General features: G+C 37.1%; 1 protein-coding gene across 1 annotated transcript in view; it reads left to right on the top strand.

Moving 5' to 3' along the window:
- Positions 1–25,562, top strand: part of ADGRL2 (adhesion G protein-coupled receptor L2) — a 386,421-nt gene that overhangs the window by 193,133 nt on the left and 167,726 nt on the right. Inside the window, exon 3 of the mRNA XM_071810503.1 lies at positions 17,434–17,475. The gene's annotated coding sequence lies outside the window, so the exon portion shown is untranslated. The remainder of the gene's footprint in view (positions 1–17,433; positions 17,476–25,562) is intronic.

The following is a 25,562-nucleotide window of genomic DNA, read 5'->3' as shown; positions in this document are numbered from 1 at the left end:
AGACCCCAGTAGCAGTTACTGTAAACTGTGCTGCTCCATCCAATAACATTAATATTTTTAACAACTGTCTTTCCAAATATAACTGCACCTTGTGAAGATCAAAAATGTACTACATAGTTCTCTGCTGTCTTCAAAGCATTTTCTGAAACCATTATTTAAAAGTATTCTTCAGTATACAAGTACTGTGTAATTGATGCAGGAAGTTTATCTGAACCTTTGATCACACTTTTATCAGTATCAAAATATGTTTTATCACATTTTACAGAAATGTGTTACATTTTCATACCTTTTCGTTTACCATCCACCACCTTCCCCCTGAGAAGAGGCACTTATGAGGCAGGGTGCTTAGCAGCATCCTCCCCATGTTTCAGCTTCAGGACGCGGTTCCCTCAAGGAGCAGAATGCTGCTTAGTTTATAAATATCTTCTCAGCCTCTTTCTGTTTGAAAGGCCAGTGCTGCTGGGGCTCAACCACTGGTGAATAGGCAACCTTTTCTCTCTGGCTACGGTAAACAATCATCAGGTTTTACCTTCTCCTGCACAAGTCTGAGCACATTAGCTACGGGATAGACCTGTGCTCAGGAAAGAAGGGATCTGTCACTGCCTTTCTATCTGCAGAGTGCAATTAGCTGCATTTCCTGAGCCCTGTCTGCCTCATTAACGATGTTCCTTAGAAACATTTTACAAAAAAAGAGATTTGTTTCCTCTTCATTTATTTACACTTATCGCTTAACTCGGATGGTACGGCTGTGGTTTTCAGAGCAGGGCTTCTTATCTAGCCCAGTAAACCGGATGATGCCTTAAGGAAGCCAAGCACTTCCTCAAAGTCACACATTCCTCCAGCAGCTCAATCAGGATTGAAGTCAGGGTGCTCTTACTCCTTCCTTCCCCCCATTTAATCACGTGGCCTCCCTCACTGTGACAATATGCATCTGAATTCTATTGGCTGGGAAACCTGCTACAGGAAAGAAAGAAAACAGTATATCACACCTCCATAGCCCTGAGACTTGAGGCAGGTCAAGGCAGCTGGTTACACGTGACACATCTTTTCACCAGGAGACTCAATTTAATGCGAGATCCCTGTCAAAAATACTAACTCAGTGCCCTAAAACTCTGTTTTGAGCCCCTAAAGGAGGATTTCAGTAGCTAGATCCTCCACCTTTAACATTTTAGTGTTTGGAAATTGATTTCCTGGAGATTTAGATAAGACATTAGGCATCTTGACTCCAATACAGGTTTTTAGAACTTGAGTTGATATGGGAATTTTGTGTTTTCCTTATTTTGTGTATTCTTAAATTATACCCTTTGAGGTATTCTCATCATTAATGTCATTTACTCTCAAATTCTTATGAACATTATTTTGAAGCACTTCAGATATTTTCATTTTAATGACACATAATGATGACTACAATTATTTTAAAAGACATCCACATGCAAACCTAGCAACTTCTTAAGAATCCTGGAGTTCCTTAGAAAAAACAATAAGACAATAAATTAAAATAACATCTAGGCTAATTGTGAGCCAATTAAAACCCAGCATTTTGGTTTGCTATTTAAAAGTAAATGTTTTCATAGTCTGACTTGTAAAGGAAAATAATTCCATTGATACAGCAGTTTTGAAGCTCAGAAGGCACAACAACCCAGTGTTTGGTAAACCTTGGAAAAGCAAGCAAAAGCAGTGCTGTAAGAAAAAAAAAGAAGTAATCACTTCTGTAACATAGAGAGTGCTAAGATCATGTACTAGTAGAACCCTGAACGTTAATTACAGAATCTTGAAGTCTATTCAGTACTATATAAAGAACCAATTCAATGACCTGAAATCAGATGAAATATGAAAAGGCTTCTTAGTCCGCCTTTGTACCTGACGGAGGCACTTTCAATCACCAGAAACCAGTACATTCATTTACTTATTAGGAAATTATTGAAAAAGAAAACTCCGCTGTGAACCATCTATAGAACAAACTAATCTGGTGTCTTCCCAGGAGAGGTGACCATCTAATGTCTGACATTCACAAGATTAAATAATTTTTTGGCTGATGTATAGATACATGCTGATGCTAAATGACTATTAAAAGATAGAAAGGATCAAGACATTCACTAGAGCTCTTCTTGCTGATAGAACATGTGTTATGTCAGTTTTGGGGAATGAAAGGGGATGTAGGGTGAACAGGGCAAAACATAACACCACAGCATGCATGTTAGAGATACTAACTGAAATACACAATAGAATAAGAAACAGCCCAGAGGAATACAGCAAACTTATTAAAATTCCACAAAACTTCAGAAAATCACTAAAGCATTGAAATTATCAGTGAATTTGCCCTAACCTAATGTTCACACAGAACGATCTCAGTCTTGCCAGTGATTTCATGACTTTAAGTTGATATGTTTTGTAACAGCATTTTGAGTAAACTTCTGTTCTAAGAGCCCAGCTAAGCATCTTAATTTAGCTTTATCTGCAGAGTTCCTACATCATCTTGTTCTATGGAATAGTCCAAATGAAGTTTAGATAAGCATCAAGTTGTATGATTAAGGGATTTGTGACATTCAGCCCCCATATTCATTCAGTTGAGTTTCATGTTGAGCTCTCACATTCAACCAGTTTGACTACAAACTTGAGAAGACCTTTAATATGCCTCTTTGATATTCATTTTAGAATATGCTCTAGATATCCTCTTATCTCCTGTCTCACTCGGTATCCTCAGCAATTTACCTGAAGAAAACAAACTAGGACAGAGACAGTGTTGGCAAGAGGACAGAACAGCAGAGCGGTGCAGTTTCAAGTTTTGTATCTGACTTGATGGCTGAGCACATTTTACCATTCTGTGGCACCCTTTCTATGTAATTTCAGTTAAACGATTTCTTCTGTTAATTATGCTTTGTGACCTACATGTGGAATACACGACACAAGACAGATATTATTTATTATTAAGGATATGTCTTGTCAGAAATTAAATATTTTCATTAACAATGCGAGTTTATATTGTACAAAAATGTCTTCTAATCCCTTTTTTGATGTTCCTGCATTGAACTCCAAGTGGCTGTTTTCAATTTTCCTTAAATTGATTAAAAACAAGTTAAGAAGCTAAACCAAAATTGAACATTCTCTAACCTGGGTCATACCTTTTTAATGAAAGCAGTTCACTCTCTCTTTTTTAATAATCTGTTGGGGCTGTTGATGAACATGAAGCAGAAAGAAATAAGGCAGAGTACAGGACAGTAAAGAAGTTAACGATGGGAAAGTCTGAGAGACTGATTATGGCAGACCATTTAAGTATGGAAAGAGAAGTTTGTGGACACAGTAAGACATCAAGAAGTTTTCTATTTAGAAATATCATTTTCTTCTTTTTTTGTGTATGTATGGCTGATAAGGGGACATGTAATCCTCAGATCTAAGCTGTTGAAAGCTCAAAGTATGCAAAGCCCTACCAGTAGAAATGACGTCCGAAAAAGGATGGAAGTAAGAGATACGATGCAAGAAAAGGTGAAACTCAAAGAAATTCTAGGCATGTATGTTTATGTTCGGAAAGCCAGATAGAAAACAACAAAACAGAAACAAAAATAGTATGATTAGGAAAAGCTGTTCTTAATTGCTAAAATGGAGAAAATTTTGAAGGGTTAAGTATTTTCATTGATATTTTCTGATATAAGCTGAGCAAACTAGTTCAAAAGGAGCAATTTTTTTTTAGAAGCAAGAACTTTTCACAATCTTTATTTCAATGTGGGTTTTCTGTTTTGTTTTTCCTAGTGTTTATTTACCTTTTAGCTTCTGTAGATTCAGAACAAATGCTTTCTATTTCTCTGCCTTGAAAGTGAGCATAGCTGCATTTTAATAGGAGAGTTTTACGATACATATAGGGTTAATGAATGTTATGTGGTATAGAATCGTGAAAGAATATAACTGACGGAAAGTCATTCTGTAATTAGATAACTCTCAAACTTATTATTGAATGGAAACATACTGCTAGCATTTTCTAAACAATTATTGCATGGCAAACTACTGGGAGTCCATCATCAGCATAATGTTTATCAAGAGCTCCATGGAACACCCCAGCTGACTACTGGTATTCAGGGTGAGGTTTACAGCCCCGTTTCTGGTCTGCGGGTCTTGCTGTGTGCCTGGTGGATGCAGCAAATGGGCATTGCTTAAGTTGTAAAGGTTTGTAAAGGTTCTTTACTTGCCTGAGATTTTCCCATGGAGTTAGCAAATAACTGGCAGAGCCTTTTATGTATTAGACAAACCACATCTCAAACCACTTTTCATACACAAATTTTTCAGCTTTTCATCATGCCCATATGGACACTGTTGCTGCAATATTTCTTTGTCCACATTGATACTTTAGTGATCAGGAGGGGTTGTTGGATTCAGGTTTCAGAAAGAGGGTGAGATTTTCCTTTTTAAGTGTTTGTGGGTTCTTCATAATGAAAGTTCCGTATCATAAGAAGTTATTGTACAGCTAGAGCATCGTATGTAAGCATAAATCACTGAATTATATTGACATTAGGTATAATCTCACTGTCCACATTTGAAGTGGAAAAGTAGCAATATATCCGTGGGTTATGTTGTCATTGGGATAGATGTAGCTGTGAACACATAGCCATAAACATAATTTTCTTATATCAAGGAAAAGCCTGGCAAAATTTATATAGCTTTTATCCAATAAGATTTCAATACATCTTGCTACCTCAAGATAACTGTGAGCTGTATGAGTTTCTATCCAGCAGAGACTTAACTGTGTCACACCACCGCGGTGTGGGACAGCAGCCAGCTGTGCCTGGGTAAGGCAGCCGGCAGCAAGGGGGGGTGGTGCTGGGGCTGGTGGGGCTGGGGCTGGTGGTGCTGGTTCTGGGCCTCTGCACCACAATTCAGATATGAATGATATGGGCACTACTCAGGTCCAGCTGCAGCCTCTGTGGCTGTTGGCTGCATCTGTGAGAGAAATCATCTGTGAGAAGTGCAGAAATCGCAAATACGAATACTATCTGCATTAACAGATTGAAAAATTGCAAGTAAGAAATTTAGATTAACATGACTGGGTTTAATTCAAAAAGATTCTTTAAAAAAGATTGAAATGTCTACTTTAGTTAGCATCAATATGTATATTTACAATATTCCTTAATGCTGCACCTGTAACATAAAAAAAAAAGCAACCAAGGCGAACAGTACAAAGTGTATAGTACTTTGGGGGCATTCATGCTTCGGTTCTGTTACTTCTTGGTGATTCTGTGTAAGTTTGAGTTATTATTTGATTGAGACAGGACTTAGGATGCTCTGGATGCCTTCTCAGCACTGAGGAGCTTACATACCTTGTAATTGCCTCTAATGTATTCCAATTTTTGTGTGCGTTTGTAACTATGACATCTGGTTCTTTGCCAGACTTTCTGGGTGGCATTGCTATACACTTCGTTCTCAAAGTGCTGAGTGACACGGTCATGAAAAATACCTCCTCTTTGCCCATTAAAAAACCCAGTTGTATCAGAGATGTTAAAATTTATGCTAAGTCTATTCAGTGAAACATAAATAGTCATCACTTGGAGAACTTGCTATGCAAGGCATGATCTTGCAATATGCTAGGCTCTTCCTAGATATTCTCAGCACCCTCAACTTTTAGTGAGTAGCTTGATGCTCAGCACCTTGTAGGATCTGGCCTCAGCAAAAAAGCATGAAAGGATGCAAAGTAAACTGGCAAACATTCAGCTGCTCATTGTAGAACTTTTCTTCTCTCTCAAAAGTAACTGTTCAAACAAAGGATTAATTTAGAATGAAAATCATTAAAATTGAAAGAAAAGGAGGAAGGAGAATGTGTGAAAAAGAATGTTAATAGCCGTGTTTGAAGAGGCAAATAAATTGGAGAGATTAAAAACCTGATTTTTCTTTTAAATAACATTAGGAAGGTTGTAGATGTTGTTTAATATTGTCCTTGAATATTTTGCAAGTGGCACAACCACTTCATGAGATGCCAATTGCTGAAATACAGAGTTGTGATTTAAAGTGACAATGTCACCTTAGTTTTAGTCCAAGTGATGGATTTTGTTTTGAAATGGCTTACACTAAACCTAACGTGGAGAGATGTGTTTGCATTTGTTTTAATTTCAATTAAAGTTACTCTGGTTAAAAACACCACTCCCATAACTTTCTATTAATTTTTTAATCTTCTACTGTGAACTCAAATGGGCCTTACAAGATATCCTGCACTCAGGAACAGAGCTGATGCATCCAGAGAGCCAAGACAGACACCAGAAATTCCAAAGTGTATATATATTAGCTTCGGACATTTCTTCCCCTTTTAACTGAATGGCTGTAAACACACAGACAAGGAGATTTTAAAAAAGAGAGGAAGCATATTCTTAATAGCTTGCACCTGGTTTATGTGAAGAGCTAATATGGAATCCTGCAATACTGACTGATATCAACTTTCTTTTCATTTTTTATTATGATAAAGTATAAAAATACCCAAGTGGTGGAATAGGAGGCCTTAAGTCTTTGTTTCATTGGGTTTTAAGTAGCAGATTGCATAGTAATTCAACCTAATTTATGTACCATGTTTATTGTTAAATTCTCCAGATTCATTAAAGCCCTAGAACCGTGTTCGTATAACAGAAGATGACCTCTTTTCCTGGCTGCTTAATCCATTTTCAAGCTGCATACACCTCTTTGAATATGTGTTAAAGTAGTAGCCTTATTTGACAGGGAGATTTCATAAAGCTTTGAAGTGTATCATTAAAAGGGACACTGTCAATTTGAATTTTTTCAAGATGACCAATTTAAAAAAAATCTTTTGAATGTTGGAGGGTTTTTTCTAATTCCTAGAAAATGTCTACTTTGGGTTTTTTTTTCTTTTTTTCTCTGTGGATGTTTGGAAGCACCATTTAGAACACCAGAGAATATTACCATCCTAGACATCATTATTAGTCACAAACACTTTCATATTCCTCCCCCTCACACAGTTTTTTCTGGCAGGAACTCAGTCCAGTGCATACAGCCAGCCTGAGTCCTGTGAATCATTTTAGTATTATTTTAAGACTTTGAAACAGGACTTCACTACAACAGCGCTCTGTCCTGTGCACTGCAGTCATTTCCAGTCTTTGCTGCCTGTTTGGAGAGGTTTTTCGGGCCTCCCTCCAGCAGCCCCCTGCCTGCAGAGACCGCCCTGCCAACCAGCCTCTCAGTCATGGGGCTTTGACAGACAAGCTCTGCCAGATGTAGCTGCCATGATTTCAGAAATTCATGCTCACAGCTGTCCGTCTTACAATTCTGCTGGAAATTACTGTCAACCTACAGGGACAAGAGAGAGAAGCGTGTGCCCGTACTTGAGCCACCTACATTCACATCGCCTGTTAATTTAAACTGCCAGTGAAAGAGCCTTTGCCTCAATCTTCTGGCCTGTCGATGGGAATATGATCTTCCAGCGGAGGGGCAGGGCATAAAGCTGGGAAGTGGTAACATCCAACATTCTGGCAGACTTGTACTTCAGTGTATGTGAGCCAGAGCACAAACTAACCGCACTAAGTAAACAGGAAAAAAATAGAGGAAAAAAAGGTCTTTAATCTTTCTCAGCTACCCTGCATGGCACGCTTTTAGATGTGAAACTGGCACTCGAGTTTCCAGTGTCCTTTTAATGACTCGGTGAAATATATTTTATTTTCCCAGTAAAGTTGTTAAACTGCGAATATTTTATCCAAGCGATTAGAGTTACTTTTTTACTCTTACAAATTGAGCACAGAATATTTATATATAAGAGAGAAAATGAACACTAGATGTGATAATATCTGACAGTTTATGGGAATGTGTTTCAAATTACAAGCAAAGCATGTGTGTGCACACATGAATACAGCTGTGGTTTCTCTTCAGCATTAGGTAATGTTCTTTCATAAAAGAAAGGAGTGAAGGCTCCTGCTATTCCGTTCAAAGGAAGGACGTTTATATATTTTATATAGCACTCTTTATACTGCTGTGTTATGGTATGTAATATATTGGAAGTTCTCAGCCTGTGATAGACCCCCAAAGGGTAGACATGTAGGTCTAAGAGATGAAAAAGAAATCAAAGACATGATCTCTTGACAGAATTCTATAACCTTCTCACACTGCCTCTGAACTTCATTGCATCCTCGAGGTGACAGAAAGCTGGCAAGCTAAGTAGAAGCAGCTGCTCATGATGGCATGCCTAAGATATATGAATCTATTCAGCGTGATCAATGGCTGAACGCTCAGCCGCCCAAGTCATTGATCACCACGATGACCCCAGTTCCTGCTAAGTCCATCAGGCTGCTGTGGAGGCTTTAAGAAGGAGGGAGTGGAAAACAGAAAGCAGGACATAAACAGCAAAGGGAGGAGAAAGACAGAGGCACGAGCCCTCCTCATAAAAGCTATTCAGGAAATTGCAAAGCTCATTACTATGTGTGCGGTACTTGATCACACTGAAGTTTTGCTTTAAGGTGCATACCTGAATAAACGCTGAGAAATTCTGTTCTATACATAGTCTGGGACTGCCACGGGAGCCTGCCTTCCATGGAATTTCAATCAGGGCTAGGGGTCTAGGTTCTCCATGCTCCTTTGGCTGCCTCAGCTATAATATGCACGTGCACAGGAACCTTATTTTTCATATCCTTTCCACAAATGTTCTTTAAAATATGACACGTAAAAAACAAAATAGCAACCCACAGTAAATGTCAAATTTTGCCAAAGAAAGCAACAAGGATACAGTGCAAGTGGAGTGTTTATTATGTGAACATGTAAAAAGGGTACAAGTTAGTTTTATTAAATGTGTTCTGCTCATACGCAAAAATAATTTAACAATTTAATTGTTTCACAAAAGTAACTATTTTAGTGCAGTTGCACCATGAAAAATGACTTTGTTAGAATGGTAGAACAGGTTTCCACATACTTTTAAGTCTCAGAGGGTTCACTTAATTTTCTCAGTTCACTAATAAAAATCTCTTCTACAGCGTCTAACTACGAAACTTGGAAAACTCAAATGGGCTGCAAAAGGCCAAGCTGAGTTCCTTCTATCTCATGCATCCTGTTATTATTAAAGATGTTCCCAGTTAAACCTTAGCAGTTTTTCTGCTACCCTTCATTGGGATAGTTCAGTTTTAGTATAGCACAGAATTTAAATGCACTGAGACTGCATAAATCTCATTGTTGATATAGTAAGTAATGCCAAAAGAGAATTCCATTCACTCCATCAGAAGTGGGATTAGAAACACTTTTTCCACTAAAGTAATCATACATGAATGTGAATATGCACAAGGGGCCTGATCCAGAAGTAAAAGTTTCTCCCAATAACTTGAAATCTGGACTTAGTCCAAAGAGCAGATTTGTTGAACAAAACAAGTACATTTTACATCGGCACTTTTAAGCACGGAAGTGCCCAAGAAAGGCAAATGTCTTTGAGTCTATTGTTTAATTTAAGGTTTGATTTGTTTCACAGAGCCCTATTGTGAAGGAAAAATAGTCTCACACATACAAATTGTTTAGTTTCATATGACAAAAAATTATATGAATCTCAGCTACTTGCATTTAGTATTCATGATGCACCAATTAGATTATAAGCCTTGAGCTTAGAGCCAAAGTGCTCAGAGCAGAAGAGAAGATTAATTTCCATTTTCACCAGGAGAAAGCCACATCCCTATTTGTTGTATTATTCTGATGCATGCATTAATATTTCTTTTGTTTTCATTTTCATGTATTTCCTTTCATTATATAGCAGTTGGGCTATCAATACAGCCATTGGTAAGACATAGATTCCAAGTACATAGAATCAGAGATGCTTCCTTTTGTCCTGGTGCAAATTTCGAGTACTTCCAGTGGTGCTGTTGGGATTACAGTACTGCAAAAATGAGACAGAATTACATTTTTCATCTTCCTTCCTACCATGTCCTCATATCCTTGTCTCCAGGTCCAAATGTTCTTTGATTTTTGGGCACTTCTCAGTCAACAAAGATGCATTGTCATGGTGATAGCTGTTGGATAACACTGTCATGAAAATAACTGGATTAACTGGTTAGAGTACAGTTCCTTATTTCATTATGTGACTGGGATATTGAGCCGTCTGATTTTTCTTTCTCAGCACAAAACACGTAATAATTTACACAACAAATTGTCTCACTGCGACAGACATTGTTTTGGGGTTTGAATGAAGTAGTAAACCTGAGAATTTTACCCACAAAAATAAGCAATCTATTAGGTTTGTTAACCTCCACCTCTAATGAGTGCATCCATTTGCACCTGCATAAAACATGATTTGCAAATCCAAATTTAGTGTATATTTAACACATACTACTACTACAGGTTTTTATGATTGTGTCTTTGATCTCTAGATGCAGACCTTTGGCCATGTCAGTTCTGCACATCTCAGGTATTCTTTCTGGGATTTGATTGAATCCCCAGTATAAAAAAGGCCTCTTTTGCATTTAGTTTTAGAAATGCTGTATTAGGACAGGCTTTTTTTTTAGAAAAGTTCTCAAAACTGGTCTTAGAAACTCCACCGATTCCAGTTATTAGATGTGCTTGTCAGCAAAACTACCCACCATCACATTTCTGACCTGTCTTACTGTTTCTGGGCTCTTCTGTTATGCATTCCCACCATCCTTCTCCATTCAGTCCTGTAGCGTTTGACACAAATTCCCTTCATTTTTACCTTAAAGGCAGACAAAAAAACGTGCGTGTCATTCTGCATGGAAATCACAACACCTATGTGATTGTTTTTGAAACTGCATTTCCTGCAGCAGAAATGGGAGCACAGTCAGTTGGCCAAGAGGAACTCCCAGACACACACAGCTGGATAAATTCCTGCTGTTCCCTTTTGTCTTGCCTGTAGGCATTTTTAACAGTTTTCAGTTCAAGTACACTTTTACCTTTTGTTTAATTTTAATTTGTCTAATGACATAATAATACCTTTAGGGAGTATTAGTGCTACAGTAAAAGCATACATAAATTCTGTATATACATATATATGTATGTGTGTGTGTGTGTAACGTACATAAAAACTGAGCAGTGCCTCCTCTGTAGTAGTTTCACTCTCCAGCTTGGTTAAGCTGTGAAAAAATAATAATACGGTCACTTGCGTAAACAAGGAAAATGGACTCTGTATTGATTAGGCTTCATAGAAAGGTTCTTTAAACTGGAGTAGAGTTGAAACTAAGTGACTAGAGAACTGAGCAGAAATTGCTTCAAGCAATATACCAAGCAGTGAGTCTTTACCCTGGGGAGAGGGAGAAGCAGAATATGTTGAGCACCTTGAAGTGGGAATAAAAAAAATGAAACTCTGGAGAGTTTTACTCAGCTTTTGAATTTTCCTGTCATGCTCCCATGTCTCTCTGTCATACAAATTTTTGCCGTCTTTGGCAACCATATGAAAAAGGGAGCTGCAGCAGCTCCTGGTGCGAGACACTATGTCCTCTGCTTGAGGCAAAACATTCAGGCTGCGGTGTCAGGGAAAACAGGCGGCTCTCCCAAGGAAATGTCAGTTTTGGTGGACCAGGAGGATCCTGTGATGGACACTCGGAGTGCAGCGGCTCTTGGAGAAGGCGCCTGCAGGGAGCTCGGTGGTGCTGGGCACTGGGAGGCCCAGGAGCTGTGTGGGTGCTGGAGGGACCGGGGACCCTGCTGGACCGCTGAAGTGAGGTTTTGGACGTTATAAAAAATGTAGTTAGTTGTACTCAAAATGAGGGAAGGGGCAAGATTAGGTTAAAACAGAGACTAAGGAGAAACCTACTTGAAGAAGGAATGAAAGGGGGGAGGAGACAAACTATTACTGAAAATTAAAGGCCACCCATGGCAAAGATTTGTAAACCGCTGATAAGAAACATAGTAAGAACTGTGTGTCCCCTACAGAACTGTGTGGCATGCCTTAGTTTAGAGATTACATTGTATTATACTCTATTGTGGTCTACGGAAAGCACACCCTGACCAAAAAACTGTTTTGAAAATGTTTCACTTTCATTTATTGCAAATAAATACAGTGCTTGATAAAGTTTAAAATACTGTCTCTCTAAAAAGCCTGGGGTTTTTTGTATAGGTAACTTAATATTTGTTGGGTAGGTCTTTCATACAGTCCTAGACAACAATCAAAAGGATAGGAAAATATGTTCCAGAACTGGAATATCTATGCTGGAAATGTACAGGAATAATCCCAAATATATCAGCCTTTAACTCTGTTATATTTCATAGATTCATAAAATTAACAAATTAAACAGCAATGTGCAGAGGAGCATACAATAACCCTGTCCATTCCTATATTTTCTGACCATTTCTGTTCCATGCATCTTTCTTCATATGGTCTTTGAGCACATAAAGTCAAATTTCCCCTCTTCTGTGCTGCAGTAAAATGCCATAAAGTCCAAAAAGCATCCTCTAATGACAAGGTACCATTCTGTGAGGCTTTTTGCAAAATCTCCTGTTTATAAACTAGTCAAACAAGGAATACATTGTTTGGCATAGATTTCCAGTGGTATACGGCACAGATAATTTCAGCACTATAAAATTATTATTATAAAGACTATGCACTAGATTCTCAGAGGATGGAAATCAGCATAGCTCTTCTCATGTTATATGAATCAACGTTTAAATGAATTCTTTAAATGGAACAAGTTATACTATAACTACAAGTTATACATTCTGCTATGCACAGATATTGGATTTTTTAGGTATAAAGTTTTGGGAGTATTTTAATTTTAGTACAGAATTGCAAACTCTGAACTTTAAATGATCTTTGCATCCTCTATGGCACTAATGTTGCTTGGACTTATTATTAAAACTTATAGCGTATAGTCATATTAATATCTAAAGCTTATATTATACATACAAAGCTGCAGGGAAATACCCATTTTAAACTACCGGGACCAGCCATGCAAACATAAATAGTTTTCATTTATAAGATTAGACCCGTTGATTTTAAACAGTATGTGTGTACATCTTCAGAAGTACTGATTTGAAAAAGCACTGTAGACTCTATAACTTGTAGCTTCTCCTTCAGAACCCTAAAAATACAACAATTTCACTGATGGTTTAGGAAAGAGTGCTGTCCTATGACATGGTCCCATAAACTTTAGGCTTCAGCACCTCAGCTGGAAAAGTCTCCCCAGATCCTCAACAGACAGCCCATGTAACATGGACTTTTATGTTGTGTATACCCTTGTCATGTATGAAAAGCATACTGGGCACATTTTTTTCCCCTGCGTTTTCCTAAGAAGTCACTGCTTCTATAGCTTTTTGGTATCTTGAGTTATGAAGTCTCTTGAAAAGCTGCTGTGGCACACATGGAGATAAACTGTGGAGGGTGAGTTTATATTGCACTGTCAGGAGGGCTGGTCAGACTTTGTTATCATTGACAAGATATAGAGTGGCTCTGACTCCATTACACCTCTCGGGGACAATCGTGGCCCAAGTCAACTCCGTACTTACCCAGGGTCTCCAAAAATCTTTAAGACGCCAGTAATCCAAGACCTTATTTGAAAAATGAGCTGTGATAGTTTATTACATGTGAGCAGATGAGCAGCTATGAAAAATGCATGTAGAAGCAAAAAGCGGTGTAGAATATTTTCTTTAATGCAAAAAAAAAGCAAAATCAACTACTTGACTATTTAAAGACGGTCTTCAGAATATGCAGAATTATGTTTTAATGCCTTATGTCTATCATTCTTTCCTATATGTCTGACTGTAATCCAATCTAATTCAGTCTACCTAATGCATTTCTAATGCGTTTTTCACCATAGAATCTAGGCACCATTAGGAACTTATCTCTGTTCCCGCTTTACCGTGGTGGTGACATGTTTTCAAACCAGACAATTTGCTATGTCAGAAATATCAAGACTTCCCATAATCTGAATTTAGTAACCCCAATGTACTTTTAGCTTCCTGACTCTTCTTACTGTCTGCATTGCAATATGGAGTCCCCAGTATCTGCTCATCACTCCTAATTACTTTTATTTTAGCCTATGTTCCTGATTTCTGGGCCAAGAAGTTTAAAGAACTATGAGGTACTCTGACGAAGCATTTAATCATGGCTGAGTAATCAAACAGAAAGCTTTTCAGGGCAGGGTGGACTATGGGAGGAACCATATTGTCTGCCCGATTATTGTGTTTCCTGTTCTCAGCCTTGACAGTTCCTGCAGGGACCAGAGGACCTGCCCATAGCTTGATGGGAAAAGTTCCCAAGTAAGTAGAAGCCATCTAAAAAGGGAGTGGTGGCAGAAAACAATGTAAAATCAGTGAAGTAGGAAAGCCTTGAAGTATACACACTTTTCATCTCTTAAAGCTTTTGTCATCAGGGTACAAAACTCTCCAGAAATATTTGTGGCTACGAGTGAGGAGCAGGGGAAACTTGGCCATTAATTCCTAAGAGGTGTTATCAGATGCATCAGGGTTTGGCTGTAAATTTGACTACATTGCTGCGGTGCACAGAGAAATGAGTGAGGAAATATCTGATTAAAGTGTACATTGCTGCTGAGGCAACTGAATGTTGCCATAGCAATTGAGATGAAATGTGCAAAGAAGTGAGATAATTAAATCTAACCCCTTTAGTAGTTTTGATAGTCAATGCACTGCCAATAGGAAAAGTTATCTACAGTGTTAAAGATAAAACATATTCCTCGTGGAAGTATTCCTTGCTGGTATTTTGTTGCTCTCTTTCTAAACGCATTGCTTCAGGTAGCTAATTTGAATGTTCTCTTAAATAATCAAATACAGTTTTGACCTTGGTCTGTCACAGCCTAGAACTTTTGCTGACTTATTGTATCATGGGAACTGTCTGCACAAAATATCTAGAAAGTTTTCCTTTGTTACTGTTATCTCAAAGCTTACAGTTCAATAATATCTAGAACGTGCTGCCCTCTTCAGGAGCTACTGATTAAAAATAGGTGATTTTGTTTATTGATTCAGGAACTGTAGTGAGCAAACAGGAACTACAGAGCCGAATAAGGGGGGTTTTTTTGACATTTGTAATGCCAGTGCCAGAGATACTGAAAGTAGTTGCAACATTAATGGCCAAATGTGATTTTTAAAAAGGACACAAAAAACCTGTTAGCATTTCTTAAACTAAATTTGAGAACTGGATGGTCATACTCATGTCCACTCAGATTATTTATTTCAGTCAGTGAAAGCAAACGTAGGAGAAGCCTTGACTCACTTCCTCTGAAGTAATAATTCTGCATTCTATATACCAGCAAATAACCTGTTATTAAAAATTATTTTGGTCCAAAAATAACTCATACATTAGCTGTCACACTGAACTTATTTTTCTTTCAGCTGCTCTGCTCATCTGAATCCATGTAAGGATTTAAGCCATGATTTAGCAGAACATTAAAACATACACTTAAAGCACAAACATTGCTGCGATGACTTCAGGGGGATAGAGGCAAAATCTACCCTTTTGTGATCGTAACTCCTTTTGAAGTAAATGAGAACCTCTGTTCATTTCTGAAATGGTGACATTTTATTGGTTTACAAATAGCTTTGGAAAAAAATGTTATGGCTTTGTGGCAGGACTCAAAAACTGTGTGGATGAAAGGCAAGTACTACTTTGCTGAAATGCATGTTGTCTTTTAATGTAACAGTCCTGAACAGGCAGTGGATTAATGACTACCTGAACCAAACCGCATGGTTTGCAAACTGTGAGGACTGAGGAGCAAAGATCTCTGGGAAGGACACAGAATCTGGTACATTGTGGGAACCTGGCTCACCTGAGCTGGATTTCCAAAGGGTTAATTTTGAGCTTATGTGAAATACTGTTTCTTTGGCTGAGGGGGACCCTATTTTCCTGCATTTCATAGATGAAGCAGGAGATTCTGTGCTACTTCTCACATGAAGCACCATACAGAAGACATAGCCCACAAAGAATGGAGCAAAAGTGGCTTTAAGCCATCTCCGTAGATGCTCAGATTCAAGGCTGGATACAGGCCAATGAATCTCCACGTAAATTAGAGCAGCCCTCAGGGACTGTTCTAATTTACATTAGCTTTATCCAGGCTCCCTATATCTTGTGCTGTGCTGCAACCTAGATTAAGTCTGAATTTCTGCAGCACTGAACACCCTGGAAACTCCCTTTTTGCCCAAGGTAAACTCCTTGAACGGAAATAACTCCTGTACCATGCCGGGGAACTCTTCTCTGTGCGGACACTCCCTTACCTGTAACAGCTGTATTGCATCCAGCGGTATATGCGGTCATGGTGAGAACCTGGAATCAATCTATCATTTATTTTAATTCTTAGCTTTCCTCTTTAAAGGTAACAACCCTACCTAGACATCAACATTTATTTATGAGTGGTTTGTGACTGTATCTCTTGGTTATAGCAACATTTTCTAAACATAATTTTTAATTGAATTCCTTAATTCTTTCCCTTGCATGTTTACTTTAGGATTTAGTTTTCTCAAAGAATGAAAATAGCTAAGTATATCAAGTGGGGTTGAAGTGTTTTTGATTTCTTGACATAAAACTGTTTTACCTCCGAAAACTATGTACGAGGCAGAGAAGCAGATTCTGTGCCTAACCCTGGCCACTTCAGCAGGACTAAAGTTGTATTCTGTGTGAGAAATGATCGCAGAATTTAGCCTATTGTCCCAAAAACTTTTTATTCTCTAACTGCACAATTGCAACATATAGCACAAGGTGTTATAGAAAAGTTAAAATCCTGCCTGTGTAGATACTGAGTGAAAGCGATCACTCTCTGTTCAGCCTTTAGTTAAAGGAACTGGTAGCAGTGATTCATTTCTTTCTAAAGAAAACAGAATAGCTACAATGTCAGGTATAAAACAGACTGAAAGGGATAATAGAAAAGAAGGAAGAAAAGAGAGTTAACTAGTATCCATTCTTTCATTTCCACATCACAGTTACAGCATGCTGATGAGGTGTGTGGTGTACTTAGTACTTCCTCAGTACCCCAGTCAAACCATCGCAAACTTATAATCCACAAGCAATCCTTTTTTTCTAAAACAAAATATAAAACCTGATAAATTACTGTAATAACCATGAAAATATTTTTTTTTAAATCATAATACAATTTTTTTAATGAGTTAAGAAGCAAATTTTTAACATTTCATTGATAATTGCCTCCTCTCATCTTAACCCCTCATGTACATGCTTTACCCTGTTTTCTCTCACTCTGTAGCAGTGTCAGCAAGCCCAGGGTTTTATTGTCAAAAGCACAATCACAAACTGGATGCCAAGACCCTGTGTTTGTATTTTATGATCGCTATGCAGATACATTCCAGCTGGCATGCAGTTCTAAACACAGATACGCACAATAGCCTGTGCTTTTTTTTTTAATCAGGTACCTGCTAACTATATGTAATATTTATTCAGAACTGCATTAAACTATTGATCTATGATTTGAACACATATTTTCATTTGTTGTTTTGATGCTGATGCATTGTTCGGCAGCTAGAATCCCTGCAGATAAGAGTATAATAACTAATAACATTTTCTTTGCTTTCTAGGGTCTTTATGGCAGAATGATGAATTCCATCTTTTCCAGAACGGTAAGCAGAAAGCTATTTCTGTTTCCTATAATAAAGAACATAAGGTAAATTCTCGTAAGAAAAGATTGCCAAATTGCTTGAGAAATAACTGTACTGTACAATTTTATAATTACATGGCTTATACAGCTGAAAATATTTGAATATTCAAATCCTGTAAGCTACCTAGAAAAGATTTGCAGAACATTATGCTAATTATTCAAAAGAAAATAAGTTAGAATTTGACATCCTTATTAGAAATGCCGCTGACCCCAGAATGCTCAACTTTTTATTTTTCTTAATGATTTCTTATAATGCATAAATTCCCGTAAACATAAATACATTGTTTTATCAGTGAAGAACATAAATATTTCTTTTCTTTAGGCAGAGAAAGGGTGAGTTCCATAGAATGCATTACTATTTGAATTGTATAAAATTGATCTCTATATATGTTTCACTAGGGCTTTGCTGTATCTGTGAATTTAAAAATATGTAGTTTCCAAACGCAGGCATCAGTTCTGTATGTGCTATCAGCTTGTTTGAAAAAGATGATTTTGTTTGTCGTTCTTTTTTTTATTTTTTATGGCTGAAAAAGGCAATATTTATTTTGCCCCTTGATCATAACATCTTTACAATCAAATAAAAAGAAAAATTCATCATACTGTATGTGTAAAGGTCATCCTAAAATAACACTTCTGAGCAAACTATACTGGATCCTATGAGTGTGTTGCTAAGGAGTAATGTTTTCCATCAGGTCTTGGGCATTTACTTTACAAAAAAAATTCTTTCCCACTACATAAAAATGTAGTCTGAAATCAACATAAAACCATCATGAAGTAAAACTACTGTTAAAGTGGAAAGAAATATTACTCGAAAAATATCCCATCGGAGCACAAGTTCTGACTTGAAATGTGACTGCTTCTTAGTGTTTTACTTGGAAGGTCTTCCACCTAATCCCAAAAGGAACTCAAGATCCTTTTAAAAAGGAGATCATTCACAAACTTTTATGCATAAGAGCTTAAACCAGTGATAGATTTAAAATATGTGGGACCAATTTCTTGTTGTCTTTGATAGAAACAGTATCAAAGTTGTCAGTGTTCAAGAAAACCAATAGCAAAACACAAGTTTTATGATGAGCTTTAAGAAGGATGACTTGATTTCTGATGAACGTGGAAGGTTAGTTGTTCTTTGAAACTTCTTTCTAGAAAAGTAAAACGCGAAGGTGAAGCTGTTTTGAAACACTTGGATTTGACTTGTAGATCTAGTCCTCTGATAATCACAATGAGATCTGCTTTGGCAAAGCCTGGAATGGATTTTTACCCACCTACTAACAGTGGGTATTTCAGAAATATCAGGGTTGCGAATCCTTTAGGGGTGTATCTATGATTAAAGAGAGGGAAAAGGCAAGTTGAACCAAGGGGGGGCGGGGAAAAAAGAACAGTCCCAACAGGCATGAGAACTACATTTAACCTCCTTCATCCACAAACATAAAAATGTTCAAGAAGAACTCAAGAGTCATTTTTAATCAAAAAGATTAACTATGTGACAGTTAAGTATGTTTGGGATTAAACCATCAAAGGGCCTGTCTCTTTTGTGTATAGTTGCCTATTAGCAGTAGGTACTTGGCACAAGGATCCTGTGTAGGTTGCAGCCACAGACAGACATTTGCGCTGCATACACCCTTTCTGCAACGTTCATTAGGCAATAATATTGTCAAAGGTAAGTGTTTACCAGCAGCTTTTGCCCACTTAAAACCATTTCAGCCTCAGGCTCATCTTGTGAAGAAGGCTTGGGGGAAGGGCAGAAGGGAGACACATTTCATTTTTCATTAAAACAAATGTATTCAGCCAGTATCCTGATTTGAGGTAATTCATAGCTCTAAATTTGCATGTTAAGTGAAATTATAATTATTTTTATTATGAGGCCAACTATGTGATTTACACTACAAGTGAAAAAGGTAGGACAAAGGCTTGGACCTTAAGGGTTACTACAACAAAGACAGTAATAGATTGTTTTGGGGAGAATTATTTTTGACATATGTAACCATGTACACCTCAGTGAATTTTCCCTGACTTGCTTGGGAATACAGGGTTACTCTGCTGATTATGTATTTCCTTTATGTAAATATTAATTCAAATATAAGTATATTTTCAAGTTGGGCGTCTTTTGTTTAAGGAATGGGAAACCGAACTTCCTCATATTACTCCCTTTCAACACTGCAAGCTTTTTAAAATCCCAAAACCAAGATAAATATCACAGAAGAAAATAAATTGTTGAATATCATTAATACCACTTTAAGAAAATATACTTTCTTTCTCATTTCTAACTCTAGCTGTGCTTAATGAATAAAGATTAAATGCACATTACTATGAACAGTCACAACATCTAGATTTTAATCTAAAAATGGGCTTTTTTCTATATATGTTAATAAATGATCTGTTACCTCAAATTATTCCTGAATATATAACATTTAGTGGTAGCGTTTCATTAAAAATAGAGAACCATTTTGTCATGAATTTTTAATTGCGCAACTTTTAATATATGGAAAATCACGTTAGATAAACTGAAAACATAAAAGACCCACTAACATATGTAGAAGACCATCCCAGCTAAAACCTGAAGAAGTCAAAAAATAGTTCTCACTTTCCTCTCAATTAAAACTCTATGCAATTATTCTTTTAGATTACAGATCTCTTTTGGGATTCTGGTTACACAGAAATTTTTGGTTCATTTCACAGGAATAATATTCATCTTAATTAGCAAAAACAATTGATAGGCTTTTCTCTTCTCTACAAGAGGGAGTTCACTCAGTGTACTGATTACAAGCAGTAGATTATCCGGATAAATGAAAAGTTCTTGTCTTTCTGAACAGCAGCTGAATATGTTATCTGTCTTCAGCCTTGTAGCTTCTTTGTTAGACATCACCTTGTTGAGACAGAATGACTTACTTGGTAAGTGGTTGACCCGATTTTTTGTCTGGCACCCTAACATTGCTGGGCATGATGCCAAGCTGGATTCTGTAGCTATTTATGACTGCATTCAAGGTTCAACTATGCAAATCACAACTATTAGCCAAAAAAGCATAGCAGATTTGTTTTTAAATATTTCCACAGCTCGCAAGGTCAAAGCATTTGTTTTCACAATTTTAAAATATAGTTTTCTAAGCAATGATCAGTAATGCTTAAAGAGATTGTCACCTTTTAACATTTTATTTAGACTGAATTAGAACATAAACATTTTTCCTCATGCGCTACAAAATAATTGTATGGAGCACAGGAAGAAGAGACACGAGCCGAAGTGAAAAAATACGTATCATTTTATCTGTTTGTGAACAGCTTAGCTGCACCATACAGAATTACAATAAAATAAGATGAACTAGAACAACAAATCTTTGGAGAGCACAGTGTTCCTCCCGAAGGTTGCCCTGATGGAGCTGGTGAGAAGGGCAAGGCCCAGGTGCCTGCCCTGCCGCAGCCTGGGCAGCTCCACATTGCCTACACAACTTCTGCTCCTACTTGGTGTGAAATCAGACCCGAGTTCCAATGAAATTCCTAGCCAGTCTGTGTTCACAGATATTTTTGCCTCTGTTATTTCCCAGACCTAAATCCATCCAGCATCTTTCTGATGGATTGCAGTTGCAGGCAGCTACAGGGCGCAATGGCCCCACAGACCCATTCCTGCACCCCACTGAAACCAGGGTGGTTCGCTGGGCGTCAGCTTGGGAGGTTTCTGCTGGGTTTGGGGTTGGTTCCTCGGCCACCCCTCTGCCCCATTCCCATGACATCTGAGCAACACTGAGACTGAAAAGTAAACCTTGTGCAACTTCAAAAGGAGGTAGCGCTGCAGAAGTTCTTTGGGTTGGGTTTGCCATTTGCACTATGTGTTGTCTGGTATCAGTCCTGATTTGAATCCTTTGATAGTCATGCACAGGCTGTCCTGGTCGCTACCATCCTGCAGATTAGCTGTTGGTTCGTCTCAGTTCTTGGAAGTACCAGTGAAAACATATTTACAAAACTAGCAATGGTATATGTTATGTAGTAGGAACTGTGTCTACAGAAAACTGAAATGTTATTTAAACACACGTACAAATGATTATTCATAAGCAGAATTTGAAAAGAGGTTGTGTGTGCAAGATGTTGCAAGACAGATTTTAAAAAGACATACATCTCTACCATATCCTAATTTCCTGACATACTTAAAAGTATTAATAAACCTTATACATGTATTTAAAAGGTTATCTATAAAAAAATACACAATTAAAAAATAATTCTGTTCACCCACCATTTAAAGATTATTTGACAGTATAATACAAATAGGCAAAAATAATATGTAATATGTAATATAGACTGGTATAATGATATTATAGCCTATATATAGTAGACAATATAGAAAATTGAGACATTTCTTCCTAGAGAAAAGGGAAGTAGACTTAAATATGAGCAGTGCACAGTCTGTTTTCTAGTACTGATTTGGGTGCACTTTGGATTAGGTCCAAATTTTGTGACAGAATCTGAGGTGGGAGCACATGTTTCTTCACCAGGTGAACATCCTCCACATAGCACCAAGCCTGGATAAGCACTGCTTAATTTATTGATTGCAACATGAAATAATTAACAAAGCTGAACCTCTGGCTCAGAGTATTTCTTTGTCTGAAATCAAGGATTAACATTAAAAAATTAAAATAAAACGTATCTATTTTAACATGTTGCCTTATCAGTCAACAGTTTTCTTTATAGTTGTAAGGAAAAAACATTTCTTTACAATTCTGTTGATTAAGAGAAACACTCTGAGTGTGAGCTAACAGTAGCTCAGTATAGTTTTCATTTGTTAGATACTTTGTATTCAATATCTGAGTTTTGTGGGCTGTAGTAAAATCAAGCGTGTTTCAGCAGAAGTGAAAGAATTATGGGAGAAATCATGTGAAGGAGTGCAGAATAAAGGCAATTAAGATAAATTAATTGGTAAAAGTCTGGTTTCTCTGTTTTAGTTACCATACACGCAGAGCAGAAGGAGGACTCATTGATCATAGCAGAGTTTCTTCACTCATGGATTGCAGGACTGAGACTGTAGGGCTTCCCTGAATCATCTATAAGAGTATTTCCTCATACTTCTGCTAACAAGGTGGGAAAGAGGCTTCCAATAAAGTAGGGAAAATATATTAAAGTGGGGAAAAAAAAAAAAAAAAGGTTGAATTGGGAATAGAGATTTTCCATCAGATTCATAGGGTTTGTACAAAGAAGTAAACTTTGAGCCTTGCCAATACAATACAAAGCCCCAGAATTTATTCATGGTGAAACTTCTGTGCTTTAGCCAATCCTTTTTTAGAGAGTCTCTTCTCCGATGACAAGCTTAGAGCACTGTGTTATGGTAAAAACTAGCAACTCTGTCCACAGTCAAATCTAAATTATACTTAAGAAACTAAATCCAAAACATTAGCAATAAAAATACTTAGCATGTATTTCTTTCCTGGGAGCCTACATGGAAATTGAATTCCACTGAGCTGCACTTAAACAGAACAGAATTCAATTAAAAAAAGAATCGGCCTAGATTCCATGCTGTGAAAAGCCCTTGCAAATTTATTTTAGGGACTTCGGGTGTGGAGCCTGGACATAGTTTTATTTTATTTTTTAATGGAATCAGTTTTAATGTCTAAGGTTATTCTTTACTTGCCTCTGCTGCACAGTTTTCACATATAAGCCAACTGAGGACAACTCGTTATTAAAGAAGTCGGCAGGTGTCCTGTGCTCTGAAACATATTAAATAAAGAACTCAACGGGATCATGTTGACTGTAAGCTCCACAAAGAAATTAAATAATGAAGACAGCAGCTCTTCAGCAAAGACCGGTTCTGCATAAGTAGAACATGCCTTGTCAGAAGATGGAAAGTTCTCCTACAAATTTTTACTAGAACCTCTGGTTTTGTATTTTCTGAAAAGAGGCAGTATACAGATTTTAGACACTTAAACTTTCTGACCTGAGTTTTATGCAACAGAGAGTGATCAGAATGGCAGGAACTGAATATTCAATATCTGCCCTTCCACAGCTTCATTGCTCAACAACAGAGCCTTTTGCAAAATGGCCTCATTATCACTCTGAAGTTTGTTGAATTGTCTTACCCATGTCAATACTAATATGAAATAGCTCCAGGAAATACAAAGAGAAGTGTAGAAAAGGGTCCATTGTATTTTTAGCTAATATTTTTCTGATGTATGAAGTCACTCAGCCACGGAAACGTTTAAAATACAGTTCCCTTTGAGATTTAAATGTATTTTGGGATAAGGTAATTTTAAATCACATTAGGAAGGCTTAAAACCAATATAAATACAGTTTTGAACTTCCCACTTATTCTGAGTTGCTGAGTAACTGCACCAGACAAATGTTTTTAGAGTGGGCTTTAATATAAGGAATGACAAAATTTACTGGATTTTCATTTATTAAAAAATGTCATCATACAGTAATTGTTCGAAGAAAATTGACAATTAGGAAATCAAACTAAGTTTCTTTTTGAAGAAAAATTAAACTTGATTTAATTCTCTTCAGAAAACAAAAAAAACCCCGTTGACTTCAATCGAAGTAGGTCTGAGCAACTCAGAGTCGATTGGAAAATAACTTATGCTAAGTGCATCCAGACTCACTGAGCATCTTTAAGAAACAGAGTGTTCATAATGAAGCAAAGTCTTCCGACAGCTTAATATGACTTTAAAATAGCTAATATTAAAAAGCATTACAAAACCTTTGTTGACCAGGTGTTTTCCCTTTTTATCAATACAATATATTCCTATAATGACCATCCCATGCTCTGTCATTAAAATGTGAGCTTTTCTTTCAGGTGCTCAGCCATATGGAATTCTCATCTGCAGTTTTTACCTCCAGTCTCAAAGTTAATCACACAGGGCTCCTTCAACAACAGTTTGCTGCAAACACAATTCCATACTTTCAGACTCAATTAATTAGTATGAATTTACCAGAACAATTAAAAACTCCTTCTCCAAAACTATCAGTTTTAATACAAAATGTAAGATGACACATTTCCCAATATCTGCGATTTTTAAATTGATATTGTTGATGAGATTTAACAGGCATAAATACTTTTAGACATGGTCCTGGTTCAGCAAGCGTTTGCTCACCTAAACCTGTGCATTTGCAGAAGTGGGGCCTCAGCTTATGTTAAATTACACATGAAAAGTAAATATGAGGTTCTGATATCCTGATGCCTTTCATTCCTACCAATAATTTATTCCATATCCATATTATTTTTTCCAAGATGGAAACAAACAATTCTCTAATATTAGCTCTTCCCTAGACGTAACTTAAACTTGAATTAGTTACTATGTTTGCCAATCTCTTGTTGTCAGCCCAATGCTTCTTGTAGGGGTAATTATGTGTTTAATGGAAACATTTCCCAGAAAGTCCAGATGAAACCACAAAACTAGTCCAGTTATAACTGCACCTCAGCCTCAATGTATAATGGAAGATTTTTCTCCTACCACTTTTTCATTCCAGTTGCCATTGTCAGATCCTCCAGAAAAAAATCCATCGTGATTCTCATCCTTTCTTAAAGTGAAATATGTGCACATCAGTGTGCCTGGGTCAAAAATTCTACCTGTGCTGCATTATACCAATCCCTGGTCAAATGCAGAAGTACCTGTAACTGAGCATACGCTGAAAGCTGAATTTGGAGCAGCACACAGGCTGTGCTCATGGCTCAGGTAATACAACCATCTAATGCTGTAATCCTAAGTCAAAGAACGTGGTAGGAGTGCGGGAGCTTACCCTTGGAGGTCTCTTGAGTGAAGCACAAATGGCAATCTCTAAGTGCACTGGAAGAGTGAGTGACCAAATAAATTAAACGCATTCAATCACTTTTAAGACATCTCATCCGTGTGTAGCATTTTGATCCCGTGCTTGAGTAAATGTATGATTAAATTTTTATTAAAAGGTAATGCTCCTGTTTTAATGATAGTTAATTATATATAATTAAAATGAAAGGATTAATAATATTAAACATTTCATCAGAGGCAAAGATAAATATAAATACATATATTGTAGTATGATTAAATATGAATATATAATACTGAGCATATATGCATTATGAAAAATAGCAAATGAATA

Source organism: Patagioenas fasciata, chromosome 6 (assembly GCF_037038585.1).
Source record: "Patagioenas fasciata isolate bPatFas1 chromosome 6, bPatFas1.hap1, whole genome shotgun sequence".
Lineage (NCBI taxonomy): Eukaryota > Metazoa > Chordata > Aves > Columbiformes > Columbidae > Patagioenas > Patagioenas fasciata.
Note: the sequence above shows the minus strand (reverse complement) of the source record. Positions and strands in the feature narration are given on the sequence as shown.